The following is a 21,662-nucleotide window of genomic DNA, read 5'->3' as shown; positions in this document are numbered from 1 at the left end:
AATAATGACCCACAATAGTTCCAACATTTTACAAACAGTATATATCCACAAAAAAAAAGTATAAAGACGGGTTTTAAATTGTGTAATAGAGTTTAGTGATTTAAGGTCAAGAGGTAATTTATTCCAAGATTTTACGCATAAGTTTGTGATTGATTTATGACCGTACTTAACCGAAGAATGATTTGGGATAGATAATTTAAGGTTACATATACACACTTAGTAAAAAGGGAATCAAAGTAGCTTTTATAAAGCATAATCAACAAAGAAAAAATATTGAAGATGATCAAACAGAGGTAATAATTATCATTATTATACATTATTTTAGTTACCAAATAAAGTTTTTTATTTCTCTAGAGAAGGTCTAGTTTTTGCTTGGTAATTACCCTGAGAAATCATTTTTTTCTGAATTATTGTTCATAAATTTTGGAATTTTGATTTCATTTTTCTGTAGAAAACATATAAAATATTTTCTAGTGAATGCAAATAATCATTTATTGAAAAATTTTTAATGCTAAATACATTTAGATTGAAATTGCATTGAAGATTAGAAATGCATTATTATATTTCATTAATTCTAAATGTGTTAAGCATTTATTATGAAATATTATATTATTCTGATATTGAATTTAGATATATGATATTGAATTGAATTTTATTTGAACACATGCTTCAAGTAAATTTTTTTTTTGAATTATGGAGTGTTGTTTATTGTTTAAAAATAAACTGTTTTTTTTTAGATAAATTACAATGAAGCAAATGTAATATTTTGTTCACCTGAAGCCATTCTAACAACTTATAGATCAATTGTCAATGACTCTGCCTTTAATCAGAAACTTGTTGCAGTTGCAATTAATGAAAGTCATTGTGCGAAAAAGTGGTAAGTGATTTTGTTGTATAGATAAATTTTCTACATAAAGTAAACATTGATATTTACAACCTTAATGTCAGAACTTCTTGCAATACATTAAATTAAATTAAAATGAAAAAAATTTTACTCATTGAAAGAAAAGATAAATACATTACCTATAGCATTATATAAGTAAAATCTTGTGATTTACATGATTTTATTTATACCTTATTTGTCTGTGATTGTTATAGATGTTCAAGTACACAATCAGATGCATTTCGGTCTCATTATAATAGACTCTCGAATTGCTATCATTTGTCCCTAAAAGAATTCCAGTATTGGCATCGACAGCAACTGCAGCTAAAAGTACTGCTGACTTTATTATTGATAATCTTTGTATGCATAGTTTGGTTATTATATCATCTATACCAGAAAGAAGAAATATTAAATACGGCCTAATACATATTGAGTCTAGAGATCCAGAGAAATTTTTCTACCCAGTTGTTCAACATATTCTTTTGAATACTTATTCAGCTAAAAGAACTTTAGTCTTTTCTACAACTATGACTAATGTGAGATCAATTTATTGGTATTTTCACAAAGAACTAAGAGGAAAATATAAAAGCTATCTTGGTAGACCATATGGTCAATTTCATTCCAAAACAGATGATGATTTTAATGATGAAAAATATAATAATACAAAGATTAAGCTTCAATTTGTTTGTTAAAAAATATTTTTTGATCAAGCTTCATTTGTTTGTTCGAAAATATTCTACAATCCGTTTCTTCTGTTTTTGGTATAGATATCAATATTCTTTGTGAGTTTTCTTTAAGAATTTCACAACCTCTTGATATGGCATTTATATTTTTTTGCTAATATTCTTTTTACATTTGTATAGGATGTTTTACAAATACAATGATAGCTATTTGAATAAGTTAGCTTTTCATTTATGATTTTTTCTATATTTAGGTCAGCCTCTGTTATTTTTCCCTTATTATCCCATAGATTAATTTTCATAGAATCATCATCATTGGATGAATACTTTTGTGTGATATCATGAAGATTTAAAATCCACACGTTTAATGAAGGAGGTAAGAAACCTCAGAAGGTTGTGACCTTTTTTTTGTTAATGGTATGTTTTTTTGTTTTTTTTTAAGCAATAAAACATCGTGATCATTGCATTGAAAATCAAACAACTTATCATCCATTTATTAAAAATTGGATACCATATTGCAATAAAAGAGTTCACCGAAACTTATGAGTATATAAAAAGCAAAACAAAATGTTTGAATTGAATAAATTAAATTTGAATTTAATCCGACTTAATTTGGCCACTACTTATGAGTAAGAAAAAAAAAATGAACTTATTATTATTTTTATAAATCTGCAATCAGAAAAAACTTTAACAATGTGTCTTTTTTTAGTTTGAAAGTTAAAAATACAGGTTAACAAGATATATTTGATGTATCTTGAATTTGATAAAATTGTTGATAATTTGTTAAAAATAGTTGATAGTTGGTTTTTAAAAAGTTTATTACCCCCGTCCTTAAACCTGCTAAGCGTAAATATTTTTCGCTTTTATTAATTTTTTTAAATAACCAAAGTTTTTTCGTCTGACTTCCCGAAGTTCACGGGAAAAAAAGTCAGACGAATTATCGTCTACATCATGAGGAAAATAAACCTTGAACTAGAAAAAAATATTGTGAAAAGGTTTGAATCCGGACAATCTTATCGTGAAATTGCTGCTGAGTTCGGAAAGTCTCATAATCTCATAAATAAAATCAAATTGCGCAATAATTTAGAAGTAAATAGGCCTAAAAGTGGTCGAAAGAAAATGTTTACACCAAGAGACCAAAGAACAGTCGCTCGTTTAATTGCTTCTGGAAAGTCTAAAACTGTAAAGGATGTTACTAATTTATTGAATAACAGCTATAGGACTCATGCTTCAGTGCGGACAGTCAATAGAGAGCTCGTAAGAATTGGTTTTTAATCCGGAAGAAAGATCAAGAAGCCATTGTTAGTTTCTCGTCACCGCCAAGCTCGTTTAAATTATTCTAAACTTCATGCACACATGACTTTTGATGACTTTTATGACTGGATTTGGACAGATGTGAGTAAAACTTGTATGTTTGGATCAAATGGTATATGATATACTTGTAGAAAGCATAATTCACCATTAATTGCTCGAGATTTTACACCAACCGTTAAATATGGCGGAGAAAAACTCTTGTTTTGGGGATATTTCTGTGCTCGCGGAGTCGATGAATTAGTGAAAATTATTGGAATAATGAACGCCGATGACTGTAACCACTATTAAGTAGCCTCCTCATCTGTAGTGGCCTTCTCGGCCTTGAGGAGGTGAATAACAAAAAAAAAAAAAAAATATTATTATCCTTAAGGTTGGGTATTTCAAGTCCCTTCGAAAATGGGGCAGAAGTGTACGTCACACGATGTTCATGCAAGACAACGACCCCAAGCATAAAGCTGATAAGACCATTAATTTCCTTCACGAGAAGAAATAGAAAGTCATTGACTGGCTAGCACAAAGTCCTGATCTTACCCCACTCGAAAATTTATGGGCAATAGTTAATCAACGGGTCTACAACTTTCATACTCCACCTATAAATAAGGATGAACTTTGGGCTCGTGTACAAGAGGTTTGGTACTCAATTACACCCGAGGAATGCTGAAAATTGGTTGCTAGTGTTCCTGAAAAAATTCAGGCTGTAATTAAATCTAAGGTAAAATAAACTCTATATTAATTTACTACAATATGTTGTTTGCTTTCATTTGCGACAAAATTTCCACCATTAGCTTTTCACATAAAATTAAAAAAAAAAAATTCAATATCCTCTAAATTTAATAAAAAGCAATATTTTCAGTTAGCTAAGTCTTAAATTTAATTAATAAAACTAAAATTTCATTTTGCCTCACAGCTTTTCTATTAAAAAAAATATAAATATTTCTTTGTTCAAACATAATGACAATTTTGGCACATACTGTATATATATATATATATATATATATATATATATATATATATATATATATATATATATATATATATATATATATATATATATATATATATATATATATATATATATATATATATATTTATATATATATATATATAATTGTTATAATTAATCTTATAAATTTGTTTCCTTTTATTTTATTTGTTTATATGTATTAAAACTACGGTTACACACAATTAAAGTTACACGGAACATAATTAATTTTTTATAGTTAAGTTGCATGAGCCATATTTGGGTCCAAATGACAATATTATCAACACCAGCTTGCAGACAATGTTTGCTTTCTAAAGTATTTACTACACTGAAGATCTAATTATCATCTGCATACATTTTGCAATTACTTTTACTGCTAATGTGTTCTGGTAAATGATTAATATGAACTATAAATAGGGTTGGACCATAAACTAAACTCTGAGGAACGCCGCTTCTGTAACTTGTTCCCAATTGGGTGTAACATTTCCAAGGATGACACTTTGTGATCTGTTGGAAGAAAGGTAACTTTTGTGAGACAGTGTAGGTCAAAAAATCCAAAGTTTCGTATAAATTTGTAATGCAGGATTTTTTTCTGACAAAAGGTTTAGTTTAGCTTTGTAATTTGCGTTGTGTAAATAAAACAAGCGTGATGTGTGAATTAAATACAATAAGTGTGATGTGTAAACTAAATAGAACAAGTGTGATGTGTGAATTAAATACAACAAGTGTGATGTGTGAATTAAATAAAACAATGTGATGTGTGAATTAATATTTAAAAGAGTAATTAATAAAGTTAAACAATAAAATGATGTTATTAATAAATATTTATTAGTAATAATAATCAAAAAAGCAAATAAAATGAATAAGTTGTTTAAAAAATGAATTTAATTTCTTTGTTATAAATGAACAATAGGGTTGGCCGAAAGTTTTCTTCTTCTGATTTTTGATTTTATATACCGCGAAAAACATGCCCCAAGGGTGTCTAAGAAAAATGAACAAAAAAAATAATACAAGTATGTTACGTCTGGAGCTAGCGCATCGTACTTGAATATTTGAATAAATATTCACTTTTTACTATTTTTGTAATAAAGTTCGCATTATAGAGTATTACCAAAATGCGCTGCAAAATTGATGTGTTTCTCGCCTCAACAACTTGGTTTGATATAATTTTGTTTTGATTATTTAATAATATTAACCAATCTGTCATGGCTGTTTTTAAAATAATTACTTGTAGCAAATTTAACTGCCCAATTTTTGGTCATCCAATAGAATTATCTGTAAATAAACTTCCAACTTATGAAGAAGCGCTCAAGTGTTGTTTTAATAAAAATTACAAACTAGCCTTGAAATCAAACAACAAGCCAGTTAAGTTTTCTTATGTTTCAAATTGTGTCGCACAACAAGTTATATCAGTGTTTGATAAAGCTTCAATACCCACAGTAACGATTTACAGAGCAGTCCAATTAATAAATGGATATCATGACAGTAATCGCAATCTTATGAAATCCTTAAAGCGTGATAAAGAAAAAGAAAAGTTCAAAAAGAGAGTTAAAGATTTAAAAAAAAAATCATTGTTATTCTCATCTATAATCATTGATGTCTCGGCAAGTAATATTAGATTGTAAATAACATTAGACTGCAAATGTAAAATGGTCCCTGAAATTTGTGAATGCAACTGTTCTGTTTTAATTATCAGTAAGTGTGTAAAAGTAAAAAATCCCCATCATTGAACTAAAGTTTTTGTACTTTCAAATAATGCATGGTATTGGTAAAATTGGAAGTGTTGACGTAAAAGAAACAAAAAAAAATTACACAAAGATACGATAGGAAATTTGCTGAACTTAATAGAACTTTGCCCGCTAATAATCTATTGTTGCGATATTCACGCTCGAACCATTTAGATGAAACACTAAAGAAAAAAGAGTTCGAAAGTGATGCCTCCGTAGCCATTGAAAAAGTCATTGATGAAGAATTGAAAGAATTTAAGCTAACTAAGCCATCATGGCAGATGCGCATTACAATGAAAAATACTGCTCTGACTAGCGATCGCTATGGATTATCAGAGAGAGCAACGGCATTGCCTCAAGTGTTTTGCAAGATTTTGTTATCGTAGCCAATTATGATCACAGTCTTGTTGTAGACAGAAATAAAATTAGAAGAGCAAAAGTGGATAACCGTTCACAACTTCAAATGAATAGCGAGAAAAACTATAACCAACTTCAAGGACTGTATTTTAATGGGAGGAAGTACAAAACTCTAGTGGTTGAGAAACTTAAATAAAAACGGTTTCGACGGACCATAAAAGAGGAACATAACTCAATTTTACAAGAATCAGGTTCCGTGTACGTTGGTCACGTTTCACCAACTTCTGGGTCTGCTGAAAACATTGCTAGTTGCATTATTTCATATTTGAATGAAGCTGGATTTTCATTTCATGAACTGGACGTAAACAGATGCGATGGCACTGTTACTTACACAGGATGGAAATCCAGTGTTATTTCCACGTTTGAAAAATATGTAAAAAGACCATTGCAGTGGGGTATTTGCCTCTTACACTTCAACAAATTGCTCTTCTGGCATTTATTTCAAACATTAAACGGAGAAACGACAGCCCCAAAATTGTATTGCGGTCCGATTGGCGCACAGCTTAATAAGTGTGAGAAATTACCAGTGGAAAAATTTGTCAGTGTCGATTGTGAAATTCCAGAAATTGACCGCAAAATTTTAAGCAAAGATCAGCAGTTCTTGTTGGATATAAATTCTGCTATTAAATCAGGCCGTTGTTCTGAAGATTTATCTGTTCGTGAACCTAGAACAATTTCACACTCAAGGTGGTTAACAACTGCAAACAGAGTTTTATGATTGTATTTGATCCTTGAAACCCCAACAGAGTAGCACAAAATCTTAGTTTTTTTTCTTTTAAAATCATATGTCCCTGGATGGTTTCATAAAAAATAATTATATACTTCATAAATGGAGCAGAACATCAACAAAAGAATTTGAAATGATAAAATCGTCAAGATTCCTGCCTAATAATTTGTTAAAATGCGATGTGAACAAAATATTTTATGTTGAAATTAACAAAAGTATATAGTTTCCTTATGTAACCTTAAACGAATATAGAAGAAATACATAAACATACCGTTTTCGATATTAAATACATGAGGCATTCATAATGGTGATCAAACAAAATCAATCACCACAACTATCATTGAAAAAAATATTAGGGATCTCATTTATATCAGTATAATTTAATCTGTATTTAGTCATTTTTTTAAATTGATTTTTGAGCGATCTATTAATGCAATAAGCAAACGGTTGAAGCATTAACTTAAGAAATTATTCACATTTTAAAGATAAATTTAAAGTTTTCACCAACTTCTATAGATGATTTGAAATATTTAAAATTGTTTATGAACCGCCATGCGGGTCACTCGTCATTTAGAAACAAATTTTAAGAACTGCCATACGGGTCACTCGTCACGAAAGGGTTAATTAGATATGAACTAGTGTTAAGTTTGAAACAAATTTTGTTAAGAAATTATGTATAGTAATTATTATCTACTATATTAAAAATTTAAAGTTTAAAGGATTATGATTTCCGAAGTGCTAGAAAAACAAAAAAACGATCGAGATAAAAAACTTTAAAGGGTCATGAAAACATTTTCTCTTTTACCACAGGTTTTAAGTAGTTAAAAAAAAGATTTAAAGTAGTTAAAAAAGAAAAAATTAAGAGATTAGTAGGAAACTGAAAGACGATAGTGAACTACTGAAAATAAACTTAGGGGATTTGAAGACCATCAAAAAGAAACAAGTTGAAAATACGTTATAAAAGAGTGTAAATAAAAGTTGGAGTGTCAGTGAATGAAAGATGTAAAAATATATTGAGAATACACCTAGTTTAAAAAATATATAAAAAAAGAAAGGGCACAAATAACTAGACTTAGAGACATACTTTAATTTGATTCAGTAACTATGAATCGCATTTTTGGGCTCTTATAATTCGGTAATGAAACGCTAAAATATCTAAAAAATTTAATTTCTAATAAACCAAGGGTTTGAAATATTTATTCAAGTTATTTAAATTATCCAAAAAAATTTTTCTACGAATAGCTAATTGTTTCTAACTTAAAAGGATTGCAAAGTATTGTTCTAGAGACTGCAGGCTGTAAAACAAAACAAGTAAAGCCATTTCCAAGTTGCCGCAAAGCTTACTCAATTGCAAGCTTTGCATTTTATAGAAGTAAAAATATAAACAGTATAGATAATAAAGATAATGCTCCACTAACACACTTAGTACTTTTTAGCTTTTTTTGAAACTATAACTTCACTTTTAAGAATGAAACGTGTTAGTGAGAGAGATCATACTGCTTATTTAAAAGTGTAAACAACTGTTACTGAAAAAATAACTTTTGTCAGTGTTGTAACTCAGTGTCTTTCAGAGGTTTATCACTAAATTTCTACCACTAAGCATTGCTAGTGTGTGCAGTGTGACAATTGTATTTTAATTATATTAGATTTAAAGGAAAAAATATCAACACTTTGTGTTTACGTAGAAAAATTCGAATTTTAGCTGTTATTTCCAACAATTCGTAACGAACAAATACTTGTAGTAAACATAGAGTATCAGAGAATGATTAAAGCAGCAAAAAAGAAAAAGGAAAAAATAAGAGGCTTAGCACTACCACAAAGAAATGCCGCAGAAAGAAATTGACAAAATGTGTTAATAAAACTTTTCTGAAATTTTATGTGGACGAGACAGTTAGCAGGAATTGTCTAAGTAAAAAGAACTTTGTATACGTACGCATTGTTGCTAAAAAAGTGCGTTGCAGAAAAAAAACTTTTTTTTAATTTAAGAGAACCTTTTGTAGAGTAAAAGAAAGAAAATTAAATTGAAGTTGCATTTTATAAATTCTCTTAAATCTGGTTCTTCAAGTACTTATCGATGCATAAGCACTGTTTACCGGGAACATAAAGTTTTTAATTTACCAAAATATATTGTTTATGCTAAAATTTAAATTAGGTCAAATACTAAATCATTTTTTAAATAGTATTTTAATAACTAATAAATATAACTCAAGAGAAACAGAAATCTTCATTACACCTTTCAAAACTTTCATAATTCTCAACTTTATATCGGGGTCCTTATTTATACAACAAACTAGTAACTAAAAATAAATCAATTTGCAATCCAGATAACAAAGTTCCTTGAAAACAAAGTTAAAAAAATATGATAACAAGTTTTAACATATACTCTGAATTTTTCGAACTGGCAATAAATTAAATTACCTATATATTAAATACAAAGAGTTGGGGAGACTGGTTCTCCTAGGGACCTTTTTAAGGTTTATGAGTGTCATTTTTTCATCGGTGAATATAATTGAACTTTTGAAAACTGTATATGAAAATATGGTCCTTTGTGCACTTTTGATGAGAATCTCTGCTTTATAATACAATTTTTTAGTACTTTTTTTTAGCCGCAAAATGAGGTATGACTTTGGCCCTAGGTGCAACATGGGGTTGTACTTAGGGACATAGGTGGTTGTACCAAGAAACGGCGATTGTACCGAGTATACCGCGTAATCGAATACTCAGATTGGCTTCTATTGAGCTAATAATTATAAATAAAAAAGAACCTGTAAAAAATATATAACTATTTATTTATTATTATTGGTATAAATTGAATTACAACTATTATTTCCTATTAATTACTGCACAACGAGTCACAATTATATTATTTATGACACCACGAATCATAAATGAATTATTTATTACATAAAAACACAAATAATTCCTGACAATACAGAAGTTCGGCACTCTGTTGTACCTAAGGACATGTCCCTTGGTACAACAGGGCGCCAAATTGACAAAAAACGCCGACTAAAAATTTGAAGTTAGGATTTGAGAGATATTATTAACGCAATATTCAAGCAAACAAAATACTGTATTCGTATAAACTAGGAAATATTTTTTTAAATACATTATAAGGGCGAAATTAAAAAAGAAAAATGTTAAAAAACTTACACCTCTTTGCAACGCTTCACACCAACACGATGACACTTCTGCTGTCAACTAACCTCAAGAGGTGGAGTATTGCCACATGCAAAAAATATTATGCTCTCATACAAAATTCTCAAAATATTTGAGTGTCCCTAGGTTCATGGCGTCCCTAGGAGAACCAGTCTTCTCTACTGACTCGTTTATTATCTAAATGACTCTCATCTTTTTCAAACAATACATTAAAAAAGTTATTTTTTCCAACAAAAAACACTTGATTTTTTTTCTTAATAATTTTAGTTATTATGCTGCATCTTGTTATGTTTAATTTTTATCTTGAGTTTATTTTAATTTAAAAAATATCAAAATATAGTTGTACTTAATACATAAATATTTTTAACATAATCATAATATATACCAATCACATTGTAAGGGCTTCGTGATAAGATAGTTACAACCTTTTTAAAGTGTTATTTAATTATAAATTCCATTATATACTTTGATTCACGAAACTTGTAAATATTACACTTTTAATTTACGAAATTTGTAAATGTTAGGAAAAAAAAAAAAAGGTAATGCTTGCTAGTTGCACTGTTTCGAAAGAATTTAAATACCTAATTGTTAATAAATGTTTGTTATATTCAGTTTAGAGAACAGGCCTTCAAGAGCATTAATGGACGCCGAGTCAAAAATGAAGAACGACGCCTCTATTTTAAACCGCGTAATTACAAAAGATTAAGTTTTGTGAACGAAGCAATTATCTATTTCTGATACAGCACATTTTTTTCCTGCGTTACTATTAATTCTCTGGGTTAAGAAATTGGTTAAGAAACTGACGTATGACTGATGTATGACTGACATATGAATCAAAAAATTTTAAAACTATTAAACAAAAAGTCAATCAACAAAATCTTCGAGAAAGAAAAATAAAGCGTTTAAAAATGATACTTTTGAGCTTTTCTTGTCACCTAAATATCGATGACATTTTCATAGTCCGCTTTTTTAGCCAAATCTTTTTCAATTGAAATAATCAAAAGTAACGCAACGCTAGCCGATAGTTGTATGGTGAGAGTTTTTTAAAATATTCAGTGTACTAAACGATCGTTCACCCTCACAACTGACGCAGGAATAGTGTTAAAAATCCGAATAATGATGCAAATGTACGGAGAAATGCGTTTTTTCTCAAAAATTTGATTGAGTCGCTGCAGTATATTTCCTTGCTTGAAAATTGTTTTGCTAGCATTTTTAAAACAGTGACCTTCTTCATGAGATCCTCTTTGTTAACATCTCTCGGATAAAATCATCATTATTCATCCAGATGAAGACATATTGCCAAATATCTCGCTAGTCTCAAATAATTAATCAATCCACTGAATCAATATTAGAAATGTTCAAACCCTCGTTTGGCTGTTGTGGAAATGGGCTGTGTTTGATGCCTTATTGTGAAAACGTTTCAGTTTAAACTTTCTTTAGTAGCGAGTACAGTTTCAAATCTTAGCGGTCCAGCTACACCCTCTTGAAAAATATGCAATCAAGAGTCCCAATTCGTTTAAGATCTTCCAGCAACTGTCCAATCAAACGTAGCTCGTCATCAATTGAAATAGCTTCAGATTGTAGAAGACGACTAACGTCTTTAACAGCAACAAGGATTTTGTACTAAGTTGTAATTAGCAATACAAATTCAAAAGATGATAACTATTTTTTCCAGGCTCTTGCTTGGCTGAGTTGAACCAGGTTTTCATGTTTAGTGTGAGATGTAATGGTGGTACCATCGACTAGGATGGTGAAATAGATACCATTCTAAATTTCTTTGACAGCTTCACTTTGGATGACACTACCACATTCTCTGAAGAACTTGTTTTGAGACAACGGAGAGAGGTAATGGTCAGTCATTTTTAAGCACTTTTGTTGATGACGTTTAATATCTTCTAAGTGGGATGTAATGAAGGGATTGTGGCAACCAATAAGCTCCATACCAGCAAGAAAGTTTCCACTTCCTTTCCTACTCATGTGTGTTCATTAACCTGCGAACATTGTTATATAATCATTAAAATTAATCACAATAAATATATAAATAATAAAATTTGATAATGATAATATGGTGTGATAATAAAAACTGGTAATGACATTATAATAAGTTACCTAGAAAAGCTCAATACCTAGAAGCCAAAAAAAGAGTTACATCCAAGAAATCAGGAAGAATTGTCCTCCATTTCTGTATCTCTGAATTGATTAGCTTCTGGAGCTCTATACTAGTGGAGCTGGTAAAATGAATATATGCCTCTTTCCAATCCATTTAAAGCTTTTGGTGCAATGGTTTTGATTGCTGCTTCACACGATCCGTTAGTTTCCTTTATTGATCTCTAGCTCCTCTGTTTCAACAAAGAAGAAACAATAACCCACTTTTGAATACTGCTTTTGCGCCCAAGAGTGAGCAAGGGAAAACAGAAGAGAGCCTTGTTGGTTGAGCTCCAAACCAAAAGGGCTTTTTCGACTTTTTCCTTGTCAGGCAAAGTTTGATAAAACAAATTCAAAGGAAAAGTTTTCTTCTTAGAATTACAAGGGTATTCTCGTTGCTTCAAAAAATGTGAAAGGGGTCCCTATAAAATGATTACATTTTGCTCTTTTTGACTCAAAACAACTGGCCACAAAGAGGGGTCAGCATTAATTATTACCAAATCAGGTTAAGCATCACATTCTAAGTTAAGCATCACATTCATCACAACCCTAGATGATCTTGAAAAAGAGCTCATAATTTCTCTTGGTCCTCATGGACTGACTGGGATTCATGGTCATTATTATAGGGATCTTTAAAAAAAAAGTTAATAAAAAAAGTGATTACAACAAAAATTATAATATCAGAGGTTATTTGAAGAAAAAGAAATGATACAAAAAATAGATAACTTACTAGAGGGCTTAATTGAGTGTTTGGAGAAGCAGGTATTTTCTTTGGTCTGTGTTATAGTTATAAATCCCATATCCTCAAAAGTTAACTTTTTCCTTTTTTCTTTTCGTTTTAAGTAACTTTAGCTCGGTTTTTTTTTATTCATTTGAAAAAAACCGTGTTATTTCACGGTTTTTTCCAATTCAATTCGAGCATCGAAAGATTTTTTTCAATTTATTTTTTAAAAATGCTTTAAATGTTTTGTAATTTATAATTAGATTATAAACAAAAGTTTCAATACCATATTTCATTTATATAGGTTAGAAGTTTTACTCGAAAAACACAATTTGTTTCAAAAATAATAAAAATAAAAGATAAAAGAACATAAATTAATATTTTACTTACTGTTTTGGCGTTGGAGTGTTTGCAACAGCCTCTGCTTTTTTTGTATTTGTTTTCTTTCGTTTAAAAACTATTCCATTATTTTATTTTTTTTATAGTTAAAGCTACTACTTAAAGTATTTTTATTTCTAGCGAAATTGACTTATTCGATACATTAAAATACGTCCGCAATAGACCCTTACATCAATTCCCCAGGAAAACTCCGTTGTAAACAATATATTAGCTTGCCTTTTTTTTTTTTTTTTTACCTGACAATTGCATAAATAAAAATTTAAAACAAAAATTATATATTTTTGATTTTCTTTTAGATTGAATATTTAGCCACGTATTTGTGTTGGATTTTATTAAATAATGGTTTGAAGATATTTGGTATTGTATAATTATTAGTTTTATACATAAAAATTAGAAGATGATATAATACATATATATATATATATATATATATATATATATATATATATATATATATATATATATATATATATATATATATATATATATATATATATATATATATATATATATATATATATATATTGCACGATTTTGATTGCTAAATAGCTTTTATGTCTTTATTTTATTAGTGCTGCACCAAGCAATGTTTGCATAGTTAGGATAGGAATGAATAAATGAGTAATAAATGTAGTAGTAATGAGTATGTAGTAGCAATTAGTAATATATATTTCAAACATGATTGACCTAAGTATGGTTTTGTATTCCGATATTTTTAGAAATTTATTTTTATGGTAAAGTAATCCGATATTTTATTTTCAATCATTTTTATGTGGTCTTTTCAATTTATGTCTTTATCTAGAGTTACACCTAAAAGTTAAATTGAAGATTCTCTTTTTACGATATATTCTCCAATAATAAGTTTTGGTAGTGTAAGAAGGATTTTATCTTTTTTATGGAGACGATAAAAAATAGTATACTTAGTTAAATTAATTAATTGAAAGTTTATTCATACTTAACCATTTGGTTAGTTTTAGAAGTTTAATATTGACCGTTTTAAATATAAATGATCCAGCCAATCAATTGTTATTTTAATAAATTGTTGTTTGTTTAGATATTGTCGAGATTGAAGTTGGATCTTTTTGCACCTACATATATAGTTAATAAAATTTCTTTTACATATAGATTTTCATATTAACATTTGTTTGGTTTGCTATTTTTGATTTGTTAGTTTCTACTTTTCATTCAAGTTCTAAACTTTGAAAAAGAAAAATGAAATAAATTTGAATCAGCATAACAATTCCAGGCTTTAAATACACACTGAGGGATGGCGACTCTTTTTTCATTTATCCCTTTATTCCACAATACAGTATTGTATTAAGGTTATTAAAATATTTTTTTTTTTTAATAAAATCATAAAATCATACAATACAGCGTAAACAAACAGCAACGAACAAATTAAAAGTAAAACGAACAAAGTAAAAGATAATATAGTTATGTTTCTGCTGACGATAAAGAGGTTCCAGATTACTTTTATTGGCTCTACAACAAGCAATATTTGCATAGTTTAAATGACAATGGATAAAATAAAAATATTATTGTGTTAAACTTTGGTAATTTAAAACATTTCTAGCCTTATACATTACTTCTACACTTTTATCAATTTTGTTCTACAAAAAATTAGTGTGATATTTCCAGCTAAGGTTTTCATCAACATAGACACCTAAAAGTTAGTATTTATTTCTCTTTTTACTTTGATTTTTTCTATAAAAATACTTTTATGCGATAAAAAGAGATTAGTGTCATCAGCAAACATGATAGTCATTAAATTTGACGCTTTAAGGAGATCATTGATGTAGAATAAAAAAAGAAGTCTGAGCCCTATAGAACTCCACATTTAATAAGTTAGTTGTACCAGTTTCATTACTATAAACAAACTGTTTATGGTTGTTTAAATAACTATTAAGTATCATTAAAACATTCCCTCTAATTCCATAGTGCTCTATTTTTCTAAGGAGAATTCGGCAATCAATAGTGTCAAACGCTTTTGATAAAGCTATGAAAATTCCCAACGTATATTGAGACTTCTCTAATGATTCAGCTATACTGCGAATAATTTGGATTATTGTGTGTTCTGTCGAGTTATTTTTTTTGATCCCGTATTGATTGATATATAGTATATTATTTAAGGAAAGGTGATTATAAATAACATTATATAAAATTCTTTCCAAAACTTTAGAAAAAACAGAAATAACAGAAATTGGGCGATAATTTGTAACATTAGTTGGATTGCCTATCTTTAAAATTGGAGTGTCTTAGCTATTTTTAAATGATCTGAAAATACTCCCTGTTTTATTGAATAATGAAAAACTTCAAATCTTTTAAGGGTTCATACGAGTCGATGAAAAAATTACTATTAATTCCATTGTGACCAACGGATTTATTTACTTTAAGCATTTTAAAAGATTTTTCGAATTCTTTAAAGGAAAGTTCATAAGATGTTAAGGTTAAAGATATCGGAAAATCATAAGCATCTATTTTGTTAACCACAAAAGAAATATATTTAGCTAATTTTTTGCCAACTGTTACAAAATATTTGTTTAACTCATCACATATCAGACTTGGATCAGAAAAAAAATCATCGTTAATTTTCAAAGTTTTTGGTAGAGTGCACGTTTTTGTAATCCGCGTGCCAGTAAGTTCTCCTAGGATCTCCCAGGTCTCTCTCAGGTCACAGGTATCTCCCAGGTGCATTTTGATCTATTATTGTTTATCTCAAGTAAATCGGATTAGTACAATTTTTTTAAATTATTTTTTCTTTCAAAATTTTTGGCATATTTTTTGTGAAGAATTTTAGTTTCCTCTATTTTGATTTTCAAATATTTGATATATAATTTTTGCTTAATTTTAGGGGATTTTCTGAGATCTTTTGTGATCCATGGAGAAATTTTAGCTTTGGGTTTTTTATTTACAGTAGATTCTGGAAAATTAACGTCATTTAACTCATAAAAAGTTTTAAAAATCATTCATTTTAATATAATACTGATTAGTATAACCAAAAAAAATAATACCGATCAATCAACTTTTACCGAAAAAGTAATAAATTAAGAAATAAATATTATGTTTTAATTCATCATATAATATGCTGACCTTAACCTTAACACGAATTCATAATGTTCATAATGTTATGAATTCAAGATAGCTTAGGAGGATTTTTTGGCAGATGTTATAAAATCTGACGATAGTATGACGATAACTTTTTGACTTATTTATAAGTCAAAAAATTATCGTCATATTTTAAATCAGCTTTTTGAAATTCTCCCGCAAGATATGAACGAAAAAACATCACCCCCACATAAACGAAAGAAAACTAAAATTTTGAAATTGAAAAATCAATTGCCGCAAAATTACTTTTAGGTTGTATATAGGTGTTATTTGAATATCTAATTAAGTATTTATTTAAATTAAGTATTTATTCTGATTTGTTTTGAATAACAGACTAAAAGTTTTTGGACTTTTATTAATTTTGAACATAAAAATTTGATGATGATAAATGTTTATTTGTTTACAATTTAGTATATTTAACTTAGTAAATAGCTTTCATTCGATATAATTCTGGATATAAACTATATTTTATTAAAAGTATGTCATTTTAACTCATATTTTAATTAAATATTTGATTCGTCAAAATAACCTCCATTATTCTTTATTACAGATGCAGACATATTTGGCATCTGATTAAATAATTTACGAAATAAATCCGATTGTATTGCATTCCATTTCACTTGCAAATATGTGCCAAAGGTTATTTATAGAAGATGCCTGCTCTTCACCCACCTTCCTGCTAAGCTCTTCCCTCAGCAACTCTATTGGATTAAAATCTGGTGATTGCTGTAACCATTCCATTATTTTTAGTACTTTCTGGTAATGAAGGGTTTCTAAATAGCTTTTCCAGAGCTAGCTAGTATGCTTCGGATAATTATTATTCATAAAAACATACTGATTTGCAAATAATCCATCACCAGACGGCAGTATTTGGTGTTCTAAAACGTCTTTATAAATTTCTTTTGTTATTATTCTATCTATTTTATGTAGAATCTTAACATTTTCTTCACAATAACATCCCCAAACAGTGACAGAACCACCTCCATGTTTTACTATTTGTAGTAAACATTCTTTTAAATACCTTTCCCCTGCGTATCTGCGTACAAAAACACAACGTTTTGAACCAAAAACTTGAAATTTGTGCAATTTACTAATCTTAATAGGTCTTAATAATGGATTACGAACAGCTACACCTCCGTGCAAGCAAATTTCTTCAGTCGATCTTTTGACAGTGGATTTCAGAGCGTTTTTTACTTGCATGGGCACCACGTTCTTTGTGTCGTAGTAATGTCCTTTGTATACAACATCTTAAAATTTTTATTTTTTTGATAATTGAACTTGTGAATAGCTCTCTTCGTGGTAAACCCGAATTCTTTCTCTTTCAGTAATGGTTAATTCTTTTCTTTTACCCATTTTTAACAGAAAAATATTTTAGTTAAAAATATTTTTATTACTGATATACTATAGACATAAACTTAAACATAAAGACACTAATTAAAGTTAAAAAAAATTAACAATTTCAATATATTTGAAACTTTACAGCATAAATTCATAACCTTAAACTATCTCTCAATACTGTGGTTGTTTACTCATTCGTTTACTTTTTTGAAATTCCTCAAAAAAATTTATAAGCGGTGTAACTTTTATTTTTATTTCAGAATAATATGTTATTTAATATTTAAATAAAAAACAAGTTTTTTTATTAATTAATTAAGAACCTATCTGTCTAACACACGAGTTATGTGGTCCATGGTATCTTCTGGCAAAAAAAAGTAATTTGATCCAAGGTACCATCTATTTTTGTCATCTGAAACATTATTAATAATGGTATTCTATGTAAACGTATGCGTTGTTCAAAAATCTTCAATTTATATTCTTTAAACTTTGATATTTCACCAACTCAAATGAACAAAATAATTCAAAACTACGAACAACTGTACGATAAATCTTTATTCATTATTTTTAATCTATTTCATTTCATATTCAAATTTTGATATTAAGTATGATTTGGTTAGACTGATTAAATTTTGACATTAGATATGATAATCATATTTAAAGTTCGAAATTGTTACAATGAATGAATAGTATTTTCTGTTTCAAAAATAAACAATGATATATAACCTACACACGTTTGGGCAATAAAGTGCCACTAAAAATATAACCAACACACGTTTGGGCAATAAAGATGGCGCCACTAAAAATGGCGTTTAACAAAAAGAAATAAAGAGGTTTTTAGAAAGTGGTTTTATTTATCACTGGTTTTTAGAAAGAAAAAAATCGTTTTTCATTTAACTTAATTTACATAATATTTTAAATCTAAGTATTGTTGCACTTAATTAGATTATAGCACGTTATGAACAAAGTATAAAAAAAAGATTGAATAAAGAAACTATAATCATCAATTAATTTCAATTCAAACTTTTTGTGCGTCGTGTTACGTAATATGCATTTCGGCTGGTCTAAATATTATGCTTCAAAAGTACACAATCTTTTTTTTTCATTTATATATCTTCATCTTGTAAGTACCTAAAATCACAATCACAAATACTTATTTAGAAGTTAGTCTCAAGATCTAACTCAAAAAAAGGAGTTCTATTCGATTGGCTTAAAATTTGTGACCTCAGAGTGGCTCAAGCTTTGGGTTTACAGTTAAAGTTCATTTTTAAAAATGGTTATTGAATTTTCATCTAACATATTTATAAAAAATATCTACGGAGTATTAGATTTTTAAAAATATAATAACATAGATTTTAGTTTGTTTCGCAGTTTAAAAATGTATACATTGTACATAAAAATAAAAAAAGTGTACAACTGGAGTAAGAAAAAGGCATAATCACCGACTCCCAAGATTAACATTTTTATATATCCGTATCATAGCAACAACATTAAAAAAAGAGTTTTAAGATGTTAATATCAACAACAACAACAAAAAAATAATTGAAAAAAAAAAAGTTAAAATATAATAATAAAAATGGCAAAATTTTCAGTTTTAAGTTATAAACAAATTGTAATTCGAAATTAAATAAATAATATTTCTGTTGCAATATAATAAAATATATTGAAGTAAATATAAGATAATTTACCCGTATATATAAGATAATTTACAGAGCGTGTCTGTTTATATAAGTAAATACTCTAAAATAATAGTAGTTTTGTAGGTAACTTCAATAGTGAATATTTTCCATAAAAGTCTGATAAAAGCATTAAAATTCTTAGTATTAATTGATTTTATTCTTTCTGTTAAACGATCTAGATTTTAAATTTAACTTCTAAAAGAGACAAAATCTACTATATTAAAATCCGTAAGAGCTAAACAACGTCTGAATTCAGATTTGAATTGAGGAAATATTTTTTCTACAATATTTACAATGTTGAAAATTTTTCCACAAATTAGGTCCCCGATACCGAATAGAATAAGAACATAATTTTAAACTAGATTTTCGAGTAACAAATTTTTTTTCTGAAAATTTGTTGGGGTATTTATGACTTACTTCACTAAAATAAGGATAAAATATCGTTGGAGACAGTCCATATTTAATTTTATCCATGAACTGTATGACTAGGTTTATGTTAATTTTAAACACATTTAACGCATTAAGTTTACGTAGATGGCTCATAAGGCACAGTTCTAGTTGCTCCAAATACAAACCCGCAAGCATGTTTTTGTTTGGAACAATTTTTTTTACCTTAGAGTAGTTGGTGCTTGCCCATATAATAAAAACGTGTATGTATAAAATAAAAATAAAAAACTTTTTAAAGATCTTATATTTAAAAATGGTTTTGCTTTATAGATCATTGCGATATTTATTAAAAGGATACGTGAACTTCCTTTCAAATGCTCTTCTGCGGTGCTCTGTGATTAAACCGTAGGGACTTCTTGGAGCACCTAAAATAGATTCAAAAAAAATAATAATCATGAAAATAAACTTTTATCCTGAGTTCTAATTTTAAAAAACAAAATAAAAATAGAATACTCTTTTAATTTTATTTATATTCTAAAAAACATTTATTTTAAAGTTTACTTTTCTCTTTTTACAGCTCAAAAAAAAAAAAAAAAAAAAAAAGGTAACTGTACCAAGCTCTACTTCTTTTTCATTAATGAGAAACTTTCATTGAATTTGAAAACTCATTTTCAAATTTAATGAAAGTTATGAATTGTTGATCCATAATTTTTTCATAGATTTGTTACTTTAGGAATGTTTTATTCGATCCTTTTATAGGCAAAGTTTGAAAACACTTTAGAATATCTAAAAATAACATTATTAAAAGTTCATATTCAATTTTTAATGCATTTATTATTGTCTTTATTCGTTAATGTCACCTGAGCTAATTTTTTTGTTAATGGGGTAAGTTAATTATGTATTCACCTTTTGACACCTACCGTCGCAGGTATAAAAAGGTGAATACATAAGGTATAAATAGGTTTTTTTGAGCTTAAAAGCAACTCGAAACAAACCACAAGAGAAAAAGAAAAAAAATTAATTAAAAAAAATCGTCTTTCATAAACCCGAGTTCAATATTATGTTGTAATGATTTCATTACAGCCCGTTCTATTTATTTAACTTAACTTAACCTGCTCCTTCGACCAACGCGCAACGGTCTACCCTAATACTTAAAAGAAAAGAAAACAAGTTAAAAAACGATTTCTTTTTTTAGTTATTATGGTGCTCCAAGAAAAGAACATGAGAGGATCATTTAAACAGTAAGTTATACCTGCATTCTTACAAATGTCGCTTTTTGGGTTACTGCTGACATCGAACCTGGAAACCTTTGGCTCTGAGCCAGAACTCCAAGCATTGTGCCACGGCTGATTTTAACATTGTTGTGTTATTTCTCAAATGGTTGTAATATTACAAAACTAGTTTTGACAGCTATTTTAAGTTTTTTTCTTATTTCAAGGAACTTTTTTATGATTTTTCTCAAGAATAAAACTTCATATTTAATAGAAGAAGAATACTTAAACATATCATTTTGTAATTTGAAAACATTTTTATACATTTTTAAGTTTGTTTTATTTTTGTATTAATTATTAGTTATTTATTATTAGTTCTCTTTTTAAAACTATGTTTTAATTATATAAATAAATGTAGGTAAATATAAATATTTACTTTGTGTATTCAATTTTTTTTTTTTAACTTTTATATTGACAAATATTCATGTAAATCTGTTAAAATATATTTGCTCTACTCATGCGATATTTATACAAATATACAAATATATATATATATATATATATATATATATATATATATATATATATATATATATATATATATATATATATATATATATATATATATATATATATATATATATATATATATATATATATATATATATATATATATATATATATATATATATCCTAATCACTTAAACAACTCAAAGTTCTTATTTTACGGATTTTATTTTCACAGCTTTCAAGCAAGTTATATATTGACACAAGTGTTCAACAACTCAGTT

At 27.8% G+C, this 21,662-nt stretch overlaps 1 long non-coding RNA gene across 1 annotated transcript; it reads left to right on the top strand.

The window, feature by feature from the left end:
* The first annotated feature begins 130 nt into the window (after positions 1-130).
* On the top strand, positions 131-1,547 carry LOC136077861 (uncharacterized). Its single transcript, XR_010637321.1, has 3 exons — positions 131-293; positions 738-877; positions 1,099-1,547. It is a non-coding gene; the product is annotated as an uncharacterized LOC136077861 (long non-coding RNA).
* The last annotated feature ends 20,115 nt before the right edge of the window (positions 1,548-21,662 follow it).

The sequence above is a fragment of the Hydra vulgaris genome, chromosome 03, assembly GCF_038396675.1.
Source record: "Hydra vulgaris chromosome 03, alternate assembly HydraT2T_AEP".
Classification (NCBI taxonomy): domain Eukaryota; kingdom Metazoa; phylum Cnidaria; class Hydrozoa; order Anthoathecata; family Hydridae; genus Hydra; species Hydra vulgaris.
The sequence above is the reverse complement of the archived record's forward strand: the minus strand, read 5'-3'. Positions and strand labels throughout refer to the sequence as shown.